Raw genomic sequence first — 6,816 nt, forward strand, 5'->3', positions numbered from 1 at the left:
ACAAAAAAACCCAAAAAGATATTGGTATCCTTTGAATCTGTTTTCTCAGACAGCAACAGCCCACTCAGTGTAGACTCCACCTGTGCATCTTCCCAGTCCCAGTGCGGGTGAGCCCACCATGCTGGGATTCCTCCTGGGTGGAGCCTCTGCACCAGCCCTTCATGCCCTGTCGATCACACTTTGTAGTATCCCCAGTTCTGAATGAGAACAATAAATAAAGCCCCCATTCCTGCCCTCAGAGAGCTTCTAAATGAACCAACGCCAACAGAGACAAACATGGTGGCACAAATCTCAGCGCTTGGGAGGTAAAGGCAAGTCAGTCACTGCAAGTGTAAGGTATAAATGGTCTGAAAAAAACTGAGCTCTTTGTCCAGCCAGACCCTGTTTCAAAGGAGGGAAAAGAAGTCAACAAATCTCAGATCCAATTAACAAGATACACTGGTCCCCAAATGGCTGACATCAGAAGAGCAGCTAGCAACTCTAGACCAGCCTCTTGCTGATCAAGGGCCCAGTTTTCTTCCTCTTGACTTCTGAATACCAACGTCACAAGCATGTTCAAGGGTACACAGGGCCCTCACCCTAACTTCCTCTGAGGCCTGATCCTATCTGGCTATATACCAACTGACAGTCTCCAAAAGTTCCTTCATCACAGGGTGGGCCTGCCTGCCCTGCCTGTGCATGTCCGCCTGCAGAGGCCTTGTGGGAGTGGCCTGGCTGATGACCGCTTCCCTAGGCCTGGCCTCCACTGCACATTTTTCACTTCCTGCGCAGGAGGGCCCCCAGGAAACCACTGACCACAAACTTTGACAACAGCATTTTAGATTAAACTGCTCTGGAGGAGGCTGATAGTTCCAGCAGAGATGGGAAGAGACAGACCCCATCACACGGATTGGGCGGAGACAGCCTGATTTGCGTGCACCTGACCCTGAGCTCTCAGAGTGGCTCTAAGTATCCATAATCCAGCCAGTTGCAATTCTGAGTAGAGATTTTTTTTAAGCCCAGGAAAGAGAAGCTGGACCAGACAACATAGCAACACTCTACTAATTTCTGCACCAACAAAACGGCTCAGTGGTAACCACCAAGCCTGACGGACTACAAGTTTGATCCTCAGAGACCCCCATGGTAGAAGGACGCCCATGAGTTGACCGCTACATTTTTAATTCATTCTGGTCCCTGGTTAATGAGCCCTTATGAGGCTGAGTCTTTGCAGGGTACCTCGGAACCTCTATCAGACTCTCCCTGAACAGCCTGCTCACCAGGTACCTCTCCCCTCACTCCCTTATCCCTTATTCTCAATATTCTCATCCCCACCCCCATCTAGTAAAACAAACCCACATGGAGGACGAAGTTGAAGAGGGGTGGACAGCCTTCAGAACTGTAAGGCCAAGCAAAGAGGCTAGACACAAAGGTGTGATTCACCAACTGACCGGAAGCAGGGGGAATTCCAAAGCCAGGCAGGCCAGGGCTGCCCTAGGTCACCCTGTCTATCTGAGGGACAATGGCCGGCACACATCTGGGAGTCCTACATTCCCAACCTGCTACAATCCAGAGTAGCATAGAGAGGCTCACTCACTAGAAGCCTTCTAAGGCCCTCCTTTCAAATTCCCTGCTACTTCCCAACACTTCAAATGCTTCTCATCCAGAGTCCTGACAGGAAATCCCCGCTGCCTCCTCTGTAGAATTCGGTCGGAGAACTAGTTCGGTGCACACAGCTCCGTAGGGCTGGCTAAGCACTGTAGATGTGTTATCTCTTTGTTCACTCTCACAAGGCCACGTGTGGTAGGCTGGATGACTAACGCCACTTTACAGGTGAGAAACAGACATAAAGGAGTTTAGTCAACAAATGGCTGCAGGGCTAGGAAGTTGTCAAGTTGAGATTTAAACCTAGGTCTGTGCAACTCCAAACCCTGCTCCCAAATGTTGCATCGGGATGCTGACCCAGGTTTCAAGGGATAGACATCCAGAGCTCAAAGAATCTCACAACCAACTCCAAAGTCCCTTCCTTAGGGGACCGGTGCCACCTCCTCCCTTCCTCAGCAATTCACATTGACCTTCCCTGGCATATCTTCCTGATAACTTTAAACATGCTTTCAATGACCCGTCTTGTTTTCTGTCTACTTCCCCCAGTAAAATTCCACTCCACCAGGTCAACAATTGCTAGAAACAGTATTTCAGTCATTAACGTGTCCCCCCACATACCCTGTTTTCATACATAGAAGATGCTAGATAAAGATGGATGAACAAATAAAATAGATCTAAGATGCATGGATGTAGGAAGGAGGAGAGATGAGAACAGAGACAGTGTACTGGGTAATATGATGTGTACCCAGGATGAGCCTGCCAGGTCTGTCGGACCCCAGGGACTCCAGAAGAGCTTTCCTATTGTCAGTAGTAATGCCAAACACTGTCCTGAGGGCTTCTAGAAACTGGGGAAGGAGGGTAATGAGTAGGGCGAGCTACAGCACATGAACAAAGGCCTGTGGACATGCAGCTGGCCGGAGAGGCGGGACAGGGCAATGGCCTGGGCCACAGAACAGCCCGGGATGGCTGAAGTCAGCCCTCGGTGCAGCTGCAAAGACAACACCTCCCATCAGCACAGTCCTCTCCACCCACAACACAACAGAGAACAGCTTCACAATTAACCCTTCAGGGCCAGTCTCGGCTTGTGGCAACCTCCAATCTCAGGACCAGAGCCTGTACAGGGTGGGTGGGAGTGGCAGGCCTCACATCTGGGACCCACACCTTCCTCCCCTTCAGGTCTGGTCATCTCTCAGGCCATGGCCTTTGGCCTGTTCTAGTGTAAACATAGTGACCCTGAGATAGCAGTGGGTTTGGTAAAGCCAGTGTTTACTCTGGGACTAAGATATTACAAGCCAGAGAGTAAACTGTCACAATTGGCTCCTGGTGTCCACCATCTCCTGTGTCAAACATGGGGTGTATCTAGCAAACACTTAAGGGCCCCTTGTAACCACTACACTGCTTTTTTTTTTTTTTTTTTTGGTAGGAGTTTATAAAATACTTCTCATATAGCCCCCCCCCCTTTATTGTTACCACATCCCCTATAAAGAAAATCAGGTACTCTGTATGGAAACTGAGTCAGAAAAGATAAGTGAGTTGGGGAAAGGGGAAGATCTGGCTTTAGGCCAATCATGTAGGAAAAAAGCCTTAGACCTGATCAATCTTTGATGTGAGGCAATCGGGCCAGCATCAAACCTCTAGCAAAAATAATCCTGTGGGACTCTCAGGCCAGTGGTCTTCCCACTCTCCTAGCCGGACCACCATGTCTGATAAAAGTCAACAGAAAAGCCCCAAGGCCGCTCTACAACACTGACCGCAATCAGCCCAGACTAAGGCGAGGGGTGAAAGTGGTCCCTACTTCGTTCCTGATTCCCAGCACCTTGTGGGCAAGTCCAGAAAGGGAGGCCAGCAGAGGCAAGCAGACATGTTAGTAATACGTCTACAAATGAGAGATGGGGTCTGTGAGCCATCCGGTGAGCCCAAACCCATAAGGAGTAACAGTAGCACCAGAAGTTGACTTTCTGGTATTTAGTCCCTGGGTTTTACGCTAAGCGTCTATGGTGCAAGATTCCAGTTTAGCAGAGGGAGTGGAAAGGAACTCTTGGTAAGGCCGGGCACAGGGCGCATCTTTTCCTTGTCCTCTTAGGCTGCCATGATACTCCGCACTAATTATTTCTGAAAGGTTGTGGCTGGAATGCATTCTTCAACAGGCACAGCTGGGAGACTGGGAACCCCAAGACTAGGGTTTTCTGTAAGGTGCTCTAGTGCTGGTCGGTTGCTGGGGGGGGGGGGGAGGGCTCGGCAACCTTAATAGCCCTTAATCTACCAAGAGTTTAGTGACTCTAGACAATACTCTAACCCAACTTGTAGCACCACCTCCCAATGCTACTTTTCTCCACCCTCCAACCATCACACCGCTTGTTCCGTTTTTTTTTTTTCCTTCTTTGTTTTCAAAAGTAGCTCCAGGATAAAACATTGCCACCGAAGAAACATCTTGAACGACTGAGGCTTGAAGCTTTCCAAATCGAAGGACTGAGAGAAGGGTGCAATAACCAAACCAGTTGAAGGAGGAGAGGGAGAGGCTATTAGGAGCAGCATCAAGGGGCTCTAGGTTTGCAGGTTCTGGGACACTTGGCTTCTGACACCCACTCTAATCCGCCTGGACAGGCAGCTGAGATCCCCAGAAGCACTGTGTGGCACCAACCCGGAACAGACTGAGTGTCTGCGCACTCCTGGGCTGGCGGGACCAAAGACGAGTCCTTCTAGAAGGGCCCACAGTCCCAGGCAAGCACTAGCCCACGGGCGCCAGTGCATACAAGGGGTGGCGGGAACGTCGAGAGCTGCCCAGATTTCAAACTCTGCAAAGCCTATGCTGCTTTGGTTTCCGGGGTGGGAACAAAAAGTGACTCCCCTTACGACCTCCCCGCGCTCCAACCTCTAAGTGCGTCCGAGGCAGCCCTGGGCCAGGTCCACATCCCACAGAGGGCTAGCCTGGGGCCCCCGCAGAGCGCCGCCACTCCGCCAATCGAGCATGGGCAAAGGGAGAGGGGCAAACCAGGGGACACTCACCAAGCGGTGGCCGCCCCTCCGGCTCGCGACGCGCGGGGCGCGCGGGGCTGCCCAGGTGGCGCCGCGAAGCGGGCTCAAGTTTGAAAGTCGCTCTCGGAAGCCGCAGAAGTCGCCGGCCGCTCCCGCCCACCGCTGGCTGCCTCGCGGTCCCAGCCTCCGCCCGCTACGAGCACCAGACTCCGGGGGACCCCCGAAATGCGCACGATTCCCCAGCACCCGGCAGGAAGTTGCGGCCGAACGGAGTCCAGGCTGCGGCGGGAGGGAGGGAGGGAGAGGAGGAGGGAGGGAGTCAGGGAGGGGCGGACCAGGAATGTTTCCAGTGGGTGGAGACAGCGCTCGCGGCTGCGATCCTGCAATTGGCGGCTATGGGGGGGCTGGGGGGGGTGCCCCGGAACCTTCACGGCGGAGCGAGCGAGCTGGGGCTCGGATTATTGGAAGCGGCCGCCGTGGCTAATGATTAACGCGCGTGGCCCGCCGTGTGGGTCCTACTGGCCGCCTCCCCTTGCCACCTGGAACTCGATCCCGAGGATCCCGAGACGCACGTGGTGGGGGTTACTCTAGGGTCACCGCCCTGATCTCACGCCAAGAGGGCAGCCAAAGCCTCCAGACTGGGTTCCGACTAGAGAGGACTCCGAGCCCAGCCACCTGGACTTTCCCAGGAGATACCCCGGTCTGGATGGCAAGGACGTTCTGGTCCTACTTGAGCAGGTCACCACGACCGCTGAGTCAGAAAGGCACGTCTCGAATTCCACACCGAAACTAGGTCTCGGTAGCCCTTTACAGTTGTAATATCTTACCTTCTGACGAAAAAGAGATAAGAAGCGCATAACTTGGGGCCGGGTGGGGCGCTCAGCGGGACTGTTAGTGAGAAAAACAGATTGAGGAACCTGAATGACAGCGGACCCCATTTTGAGTGTGATCTGGCTATCAACAAAAGGCATGCACTGGGAAATTGGGGTATGAGAGGTGTTGTAGCACAAGAATATAGAATACAGACAAGTTAGATTTTGAGCAAGAACATAAATCTTTTGTGTTTGGCTTGGGTGTTTGTTTGATTTTGTTTTTTGTTGGTTTTTTGTTTTTTGGGTTTTTTTGGAAGCAGGATTTCAATTAGCTGAGATTGGCGGAGGGTGACCTTGAGCGTAATGATTCTCCAGCCTCTGTCTCCCGAGTGTGGTTTACAGGTGTGCACCACCACGCCCTAATTATTGTTCTTAATTTTTTATTTGAGACATGCCCACACTTTGTAGCCCATGCTAGCCCAGAACTCTTGGGTGATCCTCCAGAGTGCTGGAATTAAAGGTGTGCGTTACTACACGTCATTAAGCATAAATCTTTCACAGGTAAAGATCTTAGGGGAGGTAGTGTTAGAAGCTATCCCAACACCCACCATGAAGAAGGGTAGGAGATTGGAACCCATTATGAGATCACAGAAGAAGTGGGACTCCTGGGTTAAACGCTGGCACCAGGTTCTTGGAATAGAAGTGGAGCATCGACCCCAGTAACGCAGCATTTAGACTGCCAGGTGTAGACAAGTGAAAATCCTAAATGGCTCATAAAATCCCCTCCTCCACCACTACCCTAAAAAAAAAAAAAAAAAAAAAAAAAATGCTCCAGGGAAAAGCAAGGACCTAGGGATTTACGGGGAGGGGCGGGGCAGAGCACGAGAGGAAATGGCTTTCAGGTGACTTTGAAACGGGATCCCTGGGAAGAGTAAAGATTAAAGTAGTCCTTGCTCCTGACTGCGTCTCTCCTGGAGGGCCAAAAAGTAAGGCCCTGAAGAGCGACAGGCTGGAGGACAGCACCGGTGAGAACCAAGATTACCGGGAAGGGGCGGGAGAAGATAAAACTACTGGGTGGGATGGGAAAGAGAAGTCCCACTCCTTCCCGCCTTGCACTTTCTGGGTTTCTTGTTTCTTCTCTAATCTGTTAAATCTTACCAGTCCTTTCCTACTGATTTAAACTCCCAACTTCCAAAGACGTCCCCCAACCCCCACTCCAAGATTTAACCTTTTGAATGCACACCTTGCTTTTTAGCCAGGAAAGGAAAAAAAAAATGTCGATGGTAGTAACGTTTAGGGAATGCCTACCAAGTGCGCTGCACTTTATAACCACTAAGGCAGGCATACACTTACTCCCATTTTGTAGGAAGTATACTGAGGCTCTGAAGAGGGAGAAGTCTGGCCAAGATCAATCACATCAAGGTGTAGTCTGAGGGGGCGACATTGG

At 51.6% G+C, this 6,816-nt stretch overlaps 1 protein-coding gene across 1 annotated transcript in view; it reads right to left on the bottom strand.

The window, feature by feature from the left end:
• Positions 1 to 4,859, bottom strand: part of Plekhg3 (pleckstrin homology and RhoGEF domain containing G3) — a 41,877-nt gene extending 37,018 nt beyond the window's left edge. The window contains exon 1 of the mRNA XM_076921942.1: positions 4,588 to 4,859. The gene's annotated coding sequence lies outside the window, so the exon portion shown is untranslated. The remainder of the gene's footprint in view (positions 1 to 4,587) is intronic.
• Between the last annotated feature and the right edge of the window lie 1,957 nt (positions 4,860 to 6,816).

Source organism: Arvicanthis niloticus, chromosome 23, assembly GCF_011762505.2.
Source record: "Arvicanthis niloticus isolate mArvNil1 chromosome 23, mArvNil1.pat.X, whole genome shotgun sequence".
NCBI lineage: Eukaryota > Metazoa > Chordata > Mammalia > Rodentia > Muridae > Arvicanthis > Arvicanthis niloticus.